We start from the raw sequence: 18,875 nt of genomic DNA, 5'->3' as shown, positions 1-18,875 counted from the left end.
CCTGCATGGCCCATTGAGCAGTCTGTATGGAACGACAAATGAAAATGAAGTGACCGATTTTTATGCACTGCAACGCCTGAAGTTCTGTTATCTGTTTTTGCAGATTTTTTTATGGTTCACATCCTTACAAAAGAAATACACTTCTGGTTAGTGTTACTATTCTCAATACTGAGCCATCACTGAGTCCTACGGCTTGTTATGTCCAGTGGGCTCCACAACATTTTTCTAATTTAAATAACCGTTGAAGCATACCCCAAAAATGGGAGCTGAGTTTGAGCATCTATAACCTGCAGAACTGCATTTTGCCATGATGCATCTAATATTCAATGTTTGCCTGAAAGTGGCAGCTGAAAGTGGCTTTAATTTTTAACCGTATTTTTAATTTGTGTGAGCAAAGCTGGAAAGTGCATGCCTTACACGTGCCAGTGACAGAACCTGCAAGCCAAGATCACGGGTTTGTAAAGGCTGGAAAAATGCTTGAGTGCTGGAGACATTTTCACCGTTTCAGGAGCTGATCTGAGGAAAAAGGAGATACCGTTTTTTAACGTTTCCACTGCCTTTCTCTGCATCCTTCCAGCACAAGCAGTTCCCATGGCACTTCTTCCCCCGCCTCGCCGCCCCGCACACGGATGACTAACGGCTCTACGTGCCGCGGGCGTGGACGAGCTTCCATGCCAAAAAAAAAAAAGCGGTCCCATATTTTAAGTGACACCCCCACTAACGAGAAGCCACCTGTCCCCTTCCCTGTCCAGGGAGGGCCACGTCCCTCACGGCCCTACTGCCGAAGCCTGACCCCCCGCACCTCCGCCTGCCCGCGCTGCCAGCAGCAGAGATGTCACTCGTAACTACGGCCGCCTCTCCTGCGGACGGACCCATCCTAGGCTACCGTTCCCCGACACGCCGCCCCGCGCCCCAGCACCGACACCACCCGCAGCCCCGCGCCCGTTGCTCGGCAGCTGCGACTCAACCGAACCTGCCGGGAGGGCGGGCTGTGCCGAGGCTAGGGACTGTACCAGTGGGGGACGGAGAGAGAGAGAGAGACAGAGAGATGCTCATGGCTAGTTTCTATTGGTCCAGAGGAGTGTGGGCGTGGCCCTGTGGCGAGCTCTCTCCTCTGCTACTGGTGGGAGGAAGTGTCAGTGCGGGCTTGGGGGCGGGGCCGGGCGACTAGTGGGGTCGGTTGAGCGCCGTGTTAGGGAGGGACGGCGGCAGCCGGGGGAGCGGAGTGAGGGGGCGGTGGCGGGCGGAGGAGCGGGCGCCGCCGGGTGCACGGCGAGCAGCGGCAGCACCGGAGCGGAGGTAGGGGAGCTGCGCGGGGCCGGGCCGGGCCAGCGCTAGGGGGGGGTCGCTCCTGCCCTCCGCCGCCCTCTCCTGTCACCTCCCGCCTGCCGGGCTCTCGCTGCTGCGGCGGGGCAGCCTCGCGCCTCACCGCCTTTCCTTCGGCTCCGTCCCTCCTCCCGACCAACGGCCAGCCGCGCAACCCCCGCCGCTGGCGGCCCCGCTGCCGTTGGGCGGCCGCCGCCCGCCTGTTCCGCGCCCCCCTTCCCCATCCCGCCGGGAGCTGTTTCCTGGCGCTGCCGCGGCGGGAGCGGGGCCGGTGGGTGTCTCCGCCGGTGGGCAAGCGCCGCGCCCCACTCCGCACCTCAGGTGCGGTCGGCCGGCGGGGAGCCGAGAGGGTGAGGCCCCGGTGCCCAGTGGGGTCTGGCGGCGGCGCGGTGTCCACCCGCCGCCCCTCTCGGGGGTGGGGAGCGCGGAGCCCGCGGGCGCGGCCCCTTGTCGGCCCCTCTGGCGGTGGTTTGACTGAGGTGCCCCGGGAGGTGGCGGCGGGGGGGCGGCCGCCTGTGGGATTCCGCTCCTGTTCCTTGTCTTGCGCTGGCTCTGCCCGCTTCCTCCCTCACAGCTCTTCCCTCTGGCTGGCAGCGCTCCTGCCTTCTCCTGAAAAGATACTCCTTAAATTATTGTGATTTGGGGGAAGAAGCGTTCATCTGATTTTCTAGTGGTTTTGTTTGTTTGTGTTGTATTTTTAAATCAGTCGCACTGTTGCTGGGCTTGTGCATTTTCTGTGCTAGTTATGAGGAAAATACACTAGTTGTTCTCAGGTAGGTGGGTGGTGATGGAGAGCATCGGAGGGGACAACACCCAGGAGAGGCGGCTGTGCCTCAGTTTGAGCCACTAGGAACAAGAGGGATGCCGGGATTCCCATTGCTGGGCTATTCCTTGATTCTGCTCTCGGGTTTCACCTTTTATATTGGTCGGTGAGCAGGAGAAACTCCGTTGCTATCCTTGGACTAGGACTAGGGAAAAGGATTTTTTTTTTCAAGCGGGGTTTTGTGTGTTTGCAGCAATGCTTCTGCCTGAGCTGGGGAAGCAAGAAGCTCTGTTCCTGTTCCATTCTCTGTGGTGTATGTGAGGATTCTGCATGCTGTTGCTGAACTACTCTAGCCTTGCTCTCGGAGATCCTCCTTCTGTCTGCATCGTGTACTGCCTACCATTGCTGCGGCAGGTAGCTGTCTGGAACAGCAACAGTGTGAAACTGCCATAGTGAAATTAGTAATGATCATGCAAATTCCTATGTGCTGTGCCTCGGCTGAGGGAAGCTATTACCTGACTTTTACTTAGTAGACTTGTCAAGATGGTAATACATTAGTCTACAGTTGTATCTGGGAGAATTCTTATTTATTGTAAATACATATTTGTTTAGCAAAGCTTTGGAACATCTCAAATAGGCTGTGAGAGAATATTAAACAGAGGAGGGCTGGGAAGATCCTTTGGCATACTGATAGATGCAGAACATGAATGGCCTTCAGGTTCTGCAGGGTTGTAGGAGAGAAGTTTAAAATGGTCCTGTTAGTTTCTTTTGTTGTGTTCATGCTTCTCTGCTGTTTTTTAGAGAGACACTGAGTACCACTGGTGTCCCGTATGATGAGTGATCAAGTTGTATATTGCCAGTTGATAATGGCTTCTTGGGTAGTACAATCTACAATTCTCATTTGATTTTACCGTCTATGAGAATACTTACCTATTTTTTTTTTCCCCCCAGATCTCAGTGTAAGGGTCTCAAAACTAACATTTTTCATAGTCTGTTGAGTTTGCCTAAAACACGATCTTTAGGATTTTTCTTGTTCTACTGTGTGTCTGTGCTGGTTTAACAGCAAAGAGATATGCAGTTGGGGGAAAGAAAAAGGGGGGGGGTTAAGTCTCTTATAAACACGAAGCGCCATTTTAATAGGTGCATTGAGTAATAGAAGTATTGGCTTTTTCTATTGTACAGACTTAAATACTACATCTAGTTGTGTGGGTGTTTAGGATTTCTCTAATTATGCTCATTTGGCAATAGGAAGCAAAATCTCCCCCTTTGTACTTACAGCAAGATGTTCTGCAAGAAGGCTCTCTGCCTAAGGAAGCCCCTGCATTGATTAACTCCCAGGAGTATGGACTTGTTTAAATGTCAGTATTTACCTAAAACTGTGGTATTTAGGGGTTTAAATAAAAATTGTATCAAAATATTTGTCGCTATGTTTTAACCCCTTAGGTTTTTCTGACACACAGAAAAACTGGATGATGTATTACAATTGGTGAAGAACCATAGTTTACAGGAAAGGGTCAATCTAAAGCTGTAACTACCAAGTGCTGCAAGAAGCAAGTGCTATACCATATTTTGGAACTAGATCTCATGAATTAATTTCAGCCAGCGCTGAAAGCAGTTAGCATTGTTCAGAAATCCTCATGTAAAAAATACTTGCAGTACGCCTGATTTTTAACTTCAATTGAATGTTGACAATTTTAATGAATATGATATATAATCCATTGTTGTTTTATGTTAAATATTCTTTAAAATGTTTTAGATTTGAGCTTTATAGAAGCTGAAGCTGGAAATATGTTTTGATTCCTTTTGTCTGACTTTAAAACAAGAGTTGTAACAAGGCTGTTAGTGTTGTAGCTGATCTGCTCTGGCTCAGTTTTCAAGACTTGAAGTGTCGAAACAAGGGAATTGCAGATCCGTCTTGATGTTCTCATAGGTCTTTTCAGTTTAGTTTAATGATGAGGGAAAAAAATATATTTTGAGGTTCAAATATTGAAATGTTTACTGTAGCTCTGTTTTCTTAACAAAACCCTTGAGAATATTGGTTTCATAAGCCTTTTTAACTAGTGAAATAGTTACAGGAAAATGTAAGAAGTTGTATGGTTGATATAGAGTGAAGTTTTTTGTCTAAAGAGGTTTGGGTTAATCTGTTGGAAACTATTATCCAAGCACTGGTATAATTGACTATAGTGCCAGTGTGCTTTGGCACTAGTAGAGGCTATTTCTGTTGTATGGAGCAGGACTATGTGAGTGGGAGGACACCTAAGACTGCAAGTACAAGGTGGCATAAGAGATTAATTTCTGTATGCAGAAAACACCCTTTTCCTATATATAACAAAAAGCCAGTTCAGTGCTGTTATAAAAATAGCTTTTAATAATACTGACTATATATGGATGCTCTTGAAAACTGTTCGCATATAAGCATTAGCTTTCTCTCTATTGAACACGCAACACTCAGCAGTAGAAATCTGGAAAAAACAAAACAGAACAGAACCAAAAACCAACCAACCAGCAGTTTTCCTAGGTATTATTTAAGATTTAAGTGGGTAAGATACAAATTTTTATTTATGAGAATTTTCTTGAGCTTATATGCTTACTCTGAGCAGAGCATGAACATAGGTCATGAAACAGTAATGAGAAGGAGCTACCCTGAAAATGTGTTGACATGAAGGATAAATGAAGTAATTGCGAAGTTTGTGCTCATCATGTGAAAGGAATAAGAATGCCTTACATGTATCATAACGTCTAATTGAGAATTTTAAATAATTTTAGCACCACTCCTGAGCTAAACCTTGCAACTCTAGATTTTTATCTTGATTTTTCCATCAGAACATCAAGACATGAGAATGATCAGTGACTGTCACTAAAGACAATGTGCAACGTAAAGAGTAATAGAGTTTATTTCCTGGTTCCAAATTCTGTATTCTAACTGTAATACTTCAGGACTTAGATGGAGATTTGTTTGTGAATGGTAATATCAGCTTTCTGCATCAGAAGCAGTAAGAATTAATTTCATTATATAAATTAAAAGGAGCATCAAGACAATATAAAAGTAAACTGAGGAAATCACTGTTAAAACATCAGCCCTCTTGCCAAGTCTGTTCAGTTTCATAATATTAAATATGGATGAAGGAAAAATGTTAAACTTCTGAATGTTCACAACACTAATGTATTCAGCTTTTAAAAATAAGCTTTTTTATTTAGAATGTGATAATATATTTCTTTGTCACTGTGTTAAATAAGATACTTTAGCATAGCAAAAATAATTGTGTTAAATATCTTGATGGAATCACAATGAAGAAACAAAATAAATTTTAAAGGTTCTGCATGTCTTAAACTCTGTTGCTATAGAAATACTGCATGTATTTTTTTTTTTTTTCTTCCTTCTCTGGGGCAACCAAGAGAATTTCATAGGAATAGGCTAGACTTCAGAGAACTTCCATGCCTGTTTTATTGAGGCGAAATAACTTCCAGAAATGAATGTATAGGCTTTCAAGTTAGTGTTGTGTTCTGCTCCTCTGTTCATATGAAGATTGATACCTAAGTTATATTTAGTTGCTGTGGAGTCAAAATAATCTATTGCTGTGTCTTAAAATTAGGAAAATGTGTATGGAATAAATAGATAGCTGTAGTTAATAAATTATTACTTTCTATAATACTTACCTGTGATACTGATGTGTTTAGGTCTCCAGAAGCTTTTAATTCTTGCTTCAGTGCAATTAGAATTATCTTTTCTAACACTGCTTCAGAAGAGATGTTAGTATGTTCCAGTTTGGCTTCAAATTTGTATTCACTATTTGAGATGGTTGAACCTTCTAGTGTTGGAATTGCCCATTAATGTCTTGAAAACTGATCCTTTAGTCGATGTGTTTTTAAGAATAGGATAACTTCATTCAACACTGACCCTTATTTTGGAAAAATAACGTAATCTTGCTGTAGGTGGCATTAATGAGGAATACTTGCCTGACAATATTAAAAAAAAAGGGGGGGGGCGGGGCAGGGAAGAAAAAGCCAACAAACCAAAAAACCAAGTCTATTATCTGAAAAAAAACAAAATGTGCATCAGTTCTTAACTGAATCCTCATTATGCCAGCCACATAGAGCTCCATTATTTTGGTGAATTCTATTACTGTCTACTGTTCAGTAGAATCAAATATTTATTTTCTAAGTATAAAAAAATAATTATTGGAGCTTGAACAGGAAAACTGAACTTTTTTAATCCCCTCCACTTGTTTTCATAGGTAGGTGTCAGTGTTTAAAAGTCATCAGGTAGGAGCTATACACTTATTAGTGAATTCAGACTAATGGTTGACACTTAGAATGGTTTATTTGTAGGGCAGAATTCTTATTTGGCTTAGTTCCTTTAGTTCCTTTGAAATATATTTTGGCTGATATCATCTAACAACTAATAGTGACACCCTTGTGTTTGTGGGGAAGGCGTTAGTTTTCGAAGTCATAGAAGCTGTTGTGACTTTGAATTCATTTTTTGTGTGTGTGTGGTGGTTTGTGTTGTGTTGTTTTTTTTTTTTTTTTTTTTTAAAGTTCCTATTTAATTGATAATTATATGGAGTAGCTATCTGGCCTGTTATCTCAGGAGTTCTTCAGTATGTTTGGCTTACTTTGAGTGACCTTAATGCTTTTGAAATGAACAACTACTCAGCCTTAAAGTCCTGCTTACGTATGAAGTAGGTGAATAGCTAGTTGAATGTATATCAGTTCACTGCTTTACCGACTCATCCCTTTCGGACCTTGAGAAGGTAGATCTTTCTGTTTGGCCTGCATGTGGTAGATTGGGTGACATTTGGACTTGTTAGAACAATCTGATTTCATGGCCACAGAACAACTGCCAGCTAGGAACTCCTTTAAGCTTTGTAGCAGCAAGTGGGACTTTGTATTAATGTATTTTTAAAGCATAGAAACTTTTGAATAAAACTTGAGAGCATGGTAAATTTGTGTTTATAGGCTTCCTACTTGTTGCTACACTTCCGAGTTGTAAGAAGGTAATATTTATTTTTTTTTTTAATGCAATTCACATCTCTCAGACTCCCTGGGTTTGCTTATGTGTACTTCAGCACTCTGCTGGTGTTGGTAGAGCAGACGGTCCAGCGTGCCCTGAATGTTGCAGGCTCACGATGCTTGGTGGTATGCATTGCTCTTTTTCTCTCTTTTCACTTTTCATCTGCACACCATTTCTGGATGGTGGCAAAGAGAAAACCATGTTCTGAGGAGAGTCCTGTAATAGATAAGCTTGAAAAGCTCGCTGGAAGGATTTCGATATTCCTCTCTGCTAGCTCTTAGAACAAATTTCAGTATGTCTGGTAAGAGTATCTTGCATGCTGAAGCATGTTATGTTAGTTGCAGGTTTATTAGAGCAGCTTTCCATGAATAAACATGGTGTAGTTTGATTGTTCCGCATCTTCCACGATGGTGGGGTTTTTTATAGGTTGCATTTTTGGAAATAGTAGTAGCAAACCTAAGGTCCATGGAAGGTGAGGATATGTCATAGCTCTTCATGAAGCGTTTCTTATCAGAGCTATTGTACTTGTTTGAAATTCCGGTTAACCTGCGTTGTTTAGTAAGAACTTTACAGTAGCTGAAAACAAATTGCAGGAAAAGTTCACTCTTCTGTTTTTTATTTTGAACACTTGGCAGCATGTTGTTTTTTCCCTGGAGTCACTTCAGCCCTCTCTGCAAATATTTGTGCACATATAGTAGGTTAAACATATGTTCAACTTCAGTTGTATTGCTTATAGAGAAGTATATGTGAGATTGGGGGCACATCTGACTTTAGTTTTTATGTGACTCCCTTCACAGGTGAAGAAATCTTAAAACTGTCAAAACATACAGCGCCTCATTCAATATATTAAACTGTTTTTAATGTTGCATCTCAATTGATATTTCAATTTCATGTTGTTCAAAATAGTTGGTAGATGTACCGGCAGCTTTTAAGTGTTTTCTGTGTTATTAGAATATACTTTGAGGATGAAAACTAGGGGATGGGCATAGATGTATGATAACTTGGAACAAGTTTGCTTTTTGTTATGCACCACTTGAGATAAAAAGAAGTTTAATTTGCTAATGAGTTGCTTATGTATAGAACTATTCATCTAAAAGTTAGAGCTGCTTATTAATCAAAGAGTAGGCAATTGTCATAGCAGTGACAATAGATGTTAATAATTTTCAGTTGTGAACCTTAGAACATTCACTTTTTTAATGGTATCCTTTTTTATTGCAAGATGGATGCTCAGTGAGGTTAGGCTAAATCTATTAATAAATATAGAATACTTGCTCCCCAACTCTGCTGCTGTTTTTAATAGAATTGCTTGAGGTACTTTGAAGTGATACTAGACATCAGGGACGGAAGAGGGACCTCAGGAGGTTGTCTAGTTAGACCTGCTGCTCAAAAGCAGTATTTTCCTAAAAATATATCTATTCTAAAATGTCACTAGGAAAAAGCTGTGTAAAATTAAATTATTCTTCTCTCTCCAGAGCACCTTTCCCTTGCCCCGCTTCTTGCTATGCGTGACTCATTTTAGTGACACTGCTGTACTATCTTCTGTTGAGCGATTGAAAAGAGGATTCCAGGTAAAAGGAAGTAAAGGTCTTTGGTGCAAGCAGGTACTTTTGTTGTTGTTGTTGGCTTGGTTTTGTTTGTTTTCTCTTTTTGACTCTCATTTTCCCCCTTTGTTTGTTTCTGCTCTTAATCTGCCACATCCACAACATTGCTGTCTGGTTGTTTGCTTAACCTTTGCAAAAATGCTTCAAGTCTCTCTTTCCTTGCTTGTTAGGCTAGGATGGAATTGCAGTATCCCCAAGTCCACCACATTGAATATGTACATGTGATATGCTGTTATCTACTTGCATCCATAAGCTTTAAAAAAAACCCCAAAGAAACCCCCAAAATCCCTCACCTTAATTAATCCTTGTATGAAAATATCTATGAGTCTATGCTCACTTCAGAAGTTTCATGCTTGAAAAACTTGAGTCTACCTTATGGACCTCTTCACACTTCCCTGATCCATCTGTTCATCTAGCACAGCTTCTTCTCTATCCCTTCACACGATCTTAGGCTGTTGAAATGCAAGACGCCTTTGCAGATCCTTTAATTGGTAGTAGTCTTTATTTTTACTTCTTAAAAAAAAAAGCACACACACACACACACAAAACCAACCCAAAAAACCCCACCCCAAAGTCTTGTGTTTTTTTTTTTTTGGCATTATTATTATGATTTAAATTACATGCCATTATAATGTTTTTATGCAACCGTTATTTTTCTACTTAACTGTGAAATTTTCGTTGGGTACAGCTTGTGTTTATAGACAGTTATTTATGGAATGCTGGAGCTGTACATCGTGATGTACAGTCGGTAGTGTGTTGATCTGTTAAGTCCATAGACTAAAACTACTACTTTATGCAGTATAGCCTATTATAAAACAGAAAACCTTGAAGTGAGGAGTGGCTAGTGCTGATGAAATGCTTTGTGGAACAGGTGGGACTTCAGAGTTTTATTTTGGTTTGAGGGAAGGTTGCTTATGCAATTATTCCATCTGTCCATCCATCTGTCCATTAGCCTGTTTTCCCACCCAGCCCAGTAACTTCTGAACCACTTGTTCAATTTCTAGTCGACTTTGCCAGAAGGGGCAGTGTTCTCCAGCTCTCTTGAAGACATACAGGTCTTATGGAAATGGGCAATGGTTAGAGAAGAGACTGGGTGAGAGTCGGGGGGAACTCTGCTCTGTGTCGCTGCAGGCAGCCTGTAGTAATACGTGATCATGGCATTTGTTGCCTTTTGCCAAGCCAGTGTGTAAAGTAGAGAGATGTGAAGCTGATGTGATGGGTTATTGAGTTGTGCATAATGGGATGGACATCACAGGGACAATAATTGGGGGATGTTGTTCTAGGAGGAGTGTAAGGGTATTCTCATAGGTGATCATGGGACCCAGAGATATTGTGGGTGACCTGTTTAACATTGCCTGATGGAAATTGTGCCAAAATTTAAAGAATCTCCTATCTTTAAAGGAAATAGAGGGAGAGCTGCTCAGTTGAAATCTATCATAAAGAGCAAGGAAAGGGTGAGAATTGTAGGTGGAATAGAAAACATGTCATCTGATGTACGTGGGTAAGAGGTTGTACATATCCTACAAAATCAGTGACAGAAATATGAACTTGATGCAGGAAGAAGAGTGACAACCAACTAGGAGGAACTTCAAACATCAAACCTCAGATATAGAACAGAGGAGGATTAGAGAGAAAAGAGGTGCTGTAGCACAGCAAAACAAATGGAAATAATTGAAATACTTCTTGAAAAATTGGGAGAGCTGAAATGTTCAGTTTAGAATTTCAGGAGTTCTGAAACTGCAACACAATAAATGAGCTGCTGGACTTTCTTTAAAAATTCTACTACTGTTATAAATAAAACCAGATTTCAGTATGAAGGTGATAGTGTGGGATGCCCACAGTAGTAGTAACAAAACAATATTTTCAGAAGGTGAACCTTGACTCTGCTTTTCCTAACCAAACAGCTATTTCTGTCATTTGGAGATAGTTAAATCTGTTTCAGTAAATTCTATACATATTGACATTTTACTTACCTAAGGCTCTGTGAGGGAAGAGCGTATTTGAAAAAAATCATGGCCTTACTTCTGTTAACGTAGTTGTTTTTCAGTTCCTTTTGTTGACTCATTATGCGATGTATCTTGCAGAAAATAAAAAAAAATCAAGTAAATTAATTACAAATATATACAGAAACTTTAGAATTCTTTAACTCTATGTTTGGACACTGGGAGATGTGGTGGTGTGGTTTTGTTTGCTTGGTTGTTTTTTTTTTTAAGAAAATCAAAGTTGTTTATACAAGTCACCATAAAATACAGTGACTAAAATTGTGCTGCAAATAATATGTATGGATGAGGGAAGATAGGAAAGTATTTGTATTAAGGCCAAAGTCTGCTTGGCTTTGATGATACAAAGTACTGAACAGCCCTGGGAGGGCAGGAGGCCTAGTCTGTATTTTTCCACACCAGGAAAATGGGTGACCTTTTGTTTTGACTGTTCCAGTTTTATTCACTTAAAATAACATTTGAGCTATTGTTGGCTGTTTCACTGAAAATGGAATGACAGATCAAGCTTGTTAGCTTGCTCTTCTTTAAAGAAATCATCAAAGAGGAGGTATGCTGTCCTTTTAAATAATTAGATTACCTAAAGCTTCAATGCTAGGGGAAAAAAGATTGTTCAATTACAGAAAATATGAATAAACAGTTTAGTAAATTTACTTTTCCAGTAGCATATATATTTGTGCGATGTTAATTTATGGGCTTTTTTTACCATTTCATGTCTCATTTCTGTCTCTTGGGATGAAAATCCAGTACACCTGTGAAGTTGAAATCATTGGATTTTATTTCAGGTGCAATGATAGATGAACATTGAAGTGGACCTTTAGAATCAATTACATTTGTGAGATGGATGGTGAATTTTCCCTAAATTCCTTTCCCTTTTCTGATAGACTTTAACGTTTTGTTGAGGAACTGAAGGGCAGATGAAAAGAAATTGTAGGTTTTCATATTCATTACATATGGCAGACTGTGGTGGTGAAGTTCCTCTGCTGAACACCAGAAATAAATTTGAACGTGATGTGAATTGTTTGATGTCTGCCAATGCCTGGTAGTTTATAGAACAGATTTTCATCATGATACCACAGCAGAAGCAGTGTTATTTATGCCTTAACTTGGACTTCAAATCTAGAAGTGAAATATCAAAAGCCAAGATTGTTTTTAAGATATCATAACACTTGCATGAAAATACTTTTGTATAGTTGCATTTTGCAAGTACAAGCACAAGTATATTACTATAGCATAGTATATGCTCATGTTTAGGTCTGTAGGGCTAGTGGTAGAAGAACAAATGATGCTGGGCGCACAAGTATTCGCAGGGTAGAGAATTTCCTGTGATGTTTGCTTTAAGATTGACTCTAAGAGTACAAAAATGTACAAAATGTACTCTTAATGTGCTACAATTTTATTATGCATCAAACTGTTAAATTATTTGTTACCAAATCAGGTTTTAAATTACAAAAGCCTTATTTTGTACCGTACTTAATCCAGCTTGGCTAAAAAACAGCTTTTAGGGATGTCTTCCTGCTGTTCCTAGTTTTACCGTATGCCACAGAGTCTCATGTGGAGCACTTTTGTGGTCATTTATGATACTTTATGTGGGACTGCCAATGGTGATGTATTGATATTAGGAAAATACTGGATTTTTTTTTCCATACGAGGAATATACCTTTTGTACATTTGATACATGTTTAAGAAATATGCTAACAGCTTAGTTTTTCCTGATTTATTATTTTATTTTTTTTTAGCAAACTGAAAGCATTGTATGAAGGCCACAGATTATATTGAAATTTTTGGCCTTTAAATATGCCTCAAAAATACATGAACTAAAGAGAAATTATCCAAAAGGTATGTGGAATACTGCAGTATGAAGAGAAGGTTTTAAAATAATTTTCAAGGACATCTTCTGCTGGAATATGTGATTACCATATTATTTTTCTATTAGCTTCTTCATTTTGATAAGTGTTTTTCCCTTTTCTCTGATTAAATGAAGACAAGTGGACATTCTCTTTTGAACATTGTTCCTTACCTATACAGAATACAGTAATGTATGTTGTACATGTCAGTTTTATAGTTGTTATAACTCATTAAGATGCTTTCTAATAATTCCACCTGAGGAAAATAATACTGCCACTTAATAGCAAAACCAAATTATTGGCGGAGAAACATAGACTCAAACTCATCTGAAAAAAAACAAGAAAGATGAAAGCAAGCATTGAGCAATTGCAGTGCAGTAACTAGGAGAAATGTAATGCTCTTGAAGGAGAAACATGCAAAATAAGTTTCCAAATTGATTTTGAGTTAAGATACCAGTAGCGGGGTGAGAGAACACTGTATGTGTGCTGGTGGTAGTTATGTAGGGTACAGCTGTGATTGGAGTGCTATGCAAAGTAGAATATAAGTCAAGGTCACAACCGGACTAAATTCTGGGTGAATAAGAGTTCTAGTGTGCAGCCGTTGACTAACACTTATTTTGGTTCAGGTTACTGTGCTTCTAAAATATTGTGAACATGTCATACTTGAACTAAAATCTAAACAATGTTAAACATCTGTCCTTATGAATCTTCCCTTTCAAAACAAAATGATTAGGTCAAAATAGGACTTGATCCTTGGATAGTGTGGAATAGTTAAATTGCCAGATAGTTAAGAATTATTTACATGCATTTGTTATATGTTGAAAACTGTATCTCTTCTGTCAGAACTTCTGAGAGTCAGTTTTAGCAAACAAGTAGTCTGACCTTTTTTGTTTAAAATTTTTCCAAAATTATGGGACATCAAGTAAGCATTTAACATGTGTTTTTTAATTGCCCTTGTGCCTTCAAGGAGTTTTGGTAGTATTGTGTGCCATGGACTAAATGACTATAGATAGTTGTACAGATACATTAAGTGGAGTAAATAAAATATAATAAATTTTGAAAAAATGGATAAATAGACATGTTTTTTGAGATCCATGCTGTATAAGGAGTTGTGCTGAGCATGACCTGAAACAATACTTTGAGTTCCTTGAGTGGGTCTATTTAATTGCCTGTTTTGTGTATCTTATTTTAAGAGGTTTGTGAAACAAGTTGGAGTAATACAAACGGGAGCAAAATTTGAGAAAACATCATGCTTATGCATTTTGGTAGAAACTGTGAATGTCCTGGGCTGTATTGGAACTTGCTATGTGGTTTTCACTGTCGTTGCTTTGTTCTGTTCAGGCTGGTGCCTTTGTTCTTTCATGCACCAATATTCTTATGCTGTTGTTTATACAGTTTTAAGGTAAAAAAGCGGTCAGCATTTTCTTTGACACTTATTTGGAATGATTCCTTTAGTTAAAGAATATGATCATCAAGTAGCCCTTCCGCAAAATAATAAACATGATTTCCTCCCCTCTACTGATATACTGTACACTATCCCTGTATTATATTCCTTGCAGTTGAGGCACAACTTAATTGAATTATAGCTGGAGGATACAAACAGGAAATGTTTTCATCTATTCTACTTGAGAAATCTACAGGTAGAGCTGAAGTGGAAATGAATTTTGCTGGTGGATATACTGAGAAGGTGTTTTAGGTAGATTTTGAAGCTTTGTCAGAGACACAGGGTGAGGTGTTCTGAGGAGACCTTAGAGTGCCACTGCTCCTATCTTGGTATATAGGAAGTTGTTTGGAACTTCTTCATTTTCTTCTTTTGAATTGTAGGGTTTGTGGAGATCTTGGCTTCACATTTGAAATTACTGAATAGGAACTGAAACAAAAGACTCCCTAAGTTGTAGACTGCTTTTAAGGTAAAATACTGAAGTATGCTGAGCTCCTTTATTGAGTGATAGTTGTAATTTCTCCCTAGAAGTTCCGGTATTATGTTCTCCTCTGTTTTTTCCATTTGTATTAAAGACATTAAAGGTTGGGATGGTGTGTCAGGGGTTTTGCTTGTGATTAATGTATGTTTTAAATAGTTTTGTATTTTTTTTTGTTTTCTGTTGCAGTTTCATGGAATCTTGCAGGCTGTCATTTCTTGTTGGGAAATATTGCTGAAATTATGAATGGCTAACTACATAATGATGCATTTTAATGATATCATTTTACGTGGCAAAGTACTGTTACAGGTTGCCCAGAGAGGTGGTAGATGCCCCATCCCTGGAGACATTCCAGGCCAGGCTGGACGGGGCTCTGAGCAACCTGATCTAGTTGAAGATGTCCCTGTTCATTGCAGGGGGTTGGACTAGACGACCTTTGAAAGCCCCTTCCAACCCAAACTATTTTATGATTCTGTGCTGTGATTTGCTTTGAATATATTTGTTTATTTCTACGACCTCAGTGTGTCTTCCAGTGGACCACCTTTTTTGTGTCTTGGTTCTATTTTAGAATTACTGCCATGGATGGCAAATGTTGAATAGGGTAAGTCTAGGAAGTGAATGGGGATTGTTTTATCTATTAACAATTATTCTAATGTGAGAATGAAGGTATTACTTGCCACATTTTGCTGGTTTTGTTCTTTATGGCTTTTTGTGTTTTTCAGTGGCTTAACTATTGACTTCTAGAAATTATTAGGACTATATGATGAAGTACTGTTGAAGGGAATTTTTGGATGGGAGTCCTTTTTCTAGAGAGTAAGCAGATTTTGTGGGATCTGGCTAAGTGTTTTTGGTAAGACTTCATCTTTGATATCTATTGAATATTAACCATAGAACTTTGAGTTCTAACAAGTGTATTTGCAGTGGCTGTTTAATAAGTAAATGTAGCAAATATTAGGAGTTGGCTCTCATGACTCTTCTGTACAGAGAGAGATTAAGAGATTTATTACCAAACTTTTCCTGGTCTGCAAAAGAAAATAACAACCCCAGCACTGTAATGAAATACAGTTTGAATCCTGAATCCATGTAGTGTTCAAAAGTGTTTATCTGGAGTTTAGGTTACAATACTCCAATCTTCTGAGAAGGAAAAGCACTTGTTTTGTTAGTGTGTTGTTTAGTAACATAGTTGCTTAACGTTTTTTCCTGTGAGAAGCAAGCTGTTAGTTTGGGGCTGTTGTAAGCACCTCAATCTGAGCTGTCCTTTATGTAATTTGTTTAAGTGGAGAAAAAAGTCGGTTATTTAGTATGAGTTGTTCAACCGCATAATGTATGTTTTTGGTTATACATTCAACAGTTTTGTCCTTCTAATTAGGACATAAAAACCCATATGATCTTGATAGTAGTTTTTTTTTTTTTCCTGAAGACTAAAGGCCTGGTAGTAATTAAGTCATAATTACATAAACTTTACACTTCTAGCGTTGCAGTTCCTTTGTACTCCTGTATATGAGAAAATAAATGATGTTAAAGAGTATATCTTTTTTATAAAAAATGCAGGTAGTGTATTTTGAGGTTTAAGCAATAATTAACTAATGAGGTGATAGAACATGAAAATACGAAGAGGGGAAGCATTGTTTATGAGGATGCGGGGGGGGGGGGGTGTCTTTTCCTGTAGTTCAGCTATAAACACAATTTACAAATACTGTAATTCAGGAACAGAGGCTAATTTGCTTTTTCAACACTGGGAAGTACATCTTTAGTGAGATCTGCTGTTACACTCTGTTTTACAGACAGCTTAATCTCTGTAGCTGTTGAGTTTTCCAGGATGGATCATTCTGTTTGGTAGGTTTCTACAGTTCTGAATTTTTTGGAGGATATCCACAAATGTTGTGGTAAATTAAGGAGAAGAAGGGAAAAAAAAGTTTTAGTCGGGGAAAAAAATACTGGTGAAATATGAAGCTCAATGCTTCTGTGTTTATTTTAGCAAAACGAAATTTAAGAACTTTGTGCCTAGATGTCAGTTGCGTGCTGTGTCAAGTTGAAATAGAAAAAAATACAGTCTGTGTTGTGCATATGTTCATATTCACTAGAGCAAAAAATACACGTGTAAACTTGATCCAGCACATTTCTGGTTGTCTGAAGTTTGAAGTGCTCTGTTACTCTGAAGCGAAGCCTACCTCTTTTTTTTCTTTTTTTCACTCTTAACTAGAATTGCATTTATATTTGTAGTACCCAGCATCAAATTACATTAGGTGATTACATTCTTACAAATAGTCCACTTGTATGATACAGAAATACTATGTGTACAGTTTATACAAGCAAGATGATCTTCTTAAGGGAAAAAATCTTTTTTATGGTGTGTGGGTTTTTAATCTTTTTGGTTTTGTCTTGCGTTGCCCTCTCTTCTTCCCAAAGTATGGCTTTGAAGCCCTTAGAATTGTAGTATTAAGAAAGTGCATTTTGAAAATTATAGGGAACTATGTTTTATCAATTGAATTAAGTTGCTAATTGTCTTCATTTGACGGTTACCTTTAGATATTTACAATACACAGTCAAATTTTTTAGAATAAAAAAGCTCTAGTCTTACTACTTTTGTTTAAAGATGTGGCTGTGATAGTTTATCCATAGTAGCAACAGTAATAAAATGAAATACTGAACTAGAACTGTTCCCCAAAGTCTTATTTGCTGTCAGATATCCCAGAAAACATGGAATGATGCAAGGTGCTGTAATAGTAAATCCTATTTTGTGCATAGGAGGTCTATCCCAAATTAGTTGGAAAAGCTGATGATAATTTTCTTGTTTCAGATGAGACAATAATGCATTAATCAGGTACTTTGAAAGAACAAAACATGCAAGAATTCATTCACCTCTAGAAGACTGATATGTATACGTAAAATTAACACTAGTTAGTAGTCTCTGCTATTGGGTATTAGGTATAGCAAGTTGTACTTTGTTAGTGATCTTCTGCATATGGAAGCTCTGCTGTTATTTTCCTGCACTTCTCTGTGGCCAGCATCTTAATACATTATATTAATGAGATTACAGTCAGGATCCTTTAATGTTTCTAATTCTGATTTTAATCAAGGTGTATGAGTATTTCATAACTGGAGCTCATATACATATGAACTTTGACTTTCTACTACTTGCCTGAGAATAAAATTTACTGTTACTGCCTATAGGGTTTACTTTACAGCAGAAGATCATGTGACAATGTCTTCAATATTAGTGCTTTAGCCGTGTTTTTCTACAACTGGGTGTGTATAATACTTGTTCACTCTGTATATTTACGACAAATACAAGATGTAGTAAAGAAAATGTATATTGTTTAGGATCAATTCTTTTTACAAGGCATAAGTAGTTTATGTGGTGGTGAGTATAGGATTCTGTTGTTAATGTCACATGTTTGTGTGCTAATTAATGGAAATATATTGAAGAAGACCAGAAAATATTGAGTGGTAACTCCATGTTTTCCTGTGTTTTTGTATCAGTTAAACAAAAAGTAACTTTTAAACCATAAATAATAAATGTCTCTTCAGGAAGACTTTCCTGTGTTTTGCTTACAATTTCTAAACATAAACCTCTGTATTTCTAAAAACAGAAATTAAAGCAATTTAATTACAAGCTTTAATGAGTGTTGAGATGAAGGAATAATGTAAACTTCTTGAAGTACTGACAACACACCCTATTCAGTTTCCATTCTAATTCAATTTAAACTGATAAAATAAAGGGAGAGGCAAAAAAGAGCAAATAGTAATGCCACTGTGTACTAACCTCATGTTAGTTGTCAGGTTCCATACTTAAATGGGATGTTACACTCAGTAGCTATGAGATCAGTTTAACAGTAGTGAATTACAAAGGTCAAAAGGTGGTTATTGTTGTTTGGATGTTACAAATCTGCAAAAAAACAAAGGGGCAAAAGAATTATTTGAAGGCATAGGCAGATAAAGGGTGTTCTGTATCTGTTAGTAAACTTAAATGAGAATTTCACAATATTGAAATCTGTTGGATTTTGGAAAAATTGAGAGGAAGACATGGAATTGTTTTTGACTTTAGCACACTTATTGCACACTTTGTAGAACTGTGTGTTTTTCACTTCTCTTCCTTCTCTGTTCACCTCCCTTTCTGGAATAAAAGTTCTAATTTATCAGTATAGCTGAATTGCTATACTTAATGGCACTGACTGATAAAAGGGTAAAATGAGAATAATTACTTCTGACTAGTTGCAGTCATAAGAACACAGATAAACTGTGACTACAGCTATAACTTAATAACTTTCGAAATTTCTAGGTTCCTGTGTTCTTTCAGACAAACACCACTTAGTGTTATCTTCAATATTCAGTGAAAGCAAACTGAAGATATGGTAGAACTGGAGTTCTCTACAGTTCTGTGCTTCATGGGAGCTATTGTAGGTGAAAA

General features: G+C 38.5%; 1 protein-coding gene across 6 annotated transcripts in view; it reads left to right on the top strand.

Annotated features, from left to right (window-relative positions):
* Positions 1-1,144: 1,144 nt before the first annotated feature.
* Positions 1,145-18,875, top strand: part of CDKL5 (cyclin dependent kinase like 5) — a 129,349-nt gene continuing 111,618 nt past the window's right edge. For 4 of the 6 annotated variants that reach the window (XM_065072074.1, XM_065072046.1, XM_065072090.1 and 1 more), the window contains exon 1: positions 1,145-1,299. The gene's annotated coding sequence lies outside the window, so the exon portion shown is untranslated. Of the gene's footprint in view, positions 1,300-8,572; positions 8,702-18,875 lie in introns of those variants that run through there. The other 2 variants (XM_065072067.1, XM_065072057.1) reach the window with 2 other exon arrangements.

The sequence above is a fragment of the Columba livia genome, chromosome 1 (genome assembly GCF_036013475.1).
Source record: "Columba livia isolate bColLiv1 breed racing homer chromosome 1, bColLiv1.pat.W.v2, whole genome shotgun sequence".
Classification (NCBI taxonomy): Eukaryota; Metazoa; Chordata; class Aves; order Columbiformes; family Columbidae; genus Columba; species Columba livia.
The sequence above is the reverse complement of the archived record's forward strand: the minus strand, read 5'-3'. Positions and strand labels throughout refer to the sequence as shown.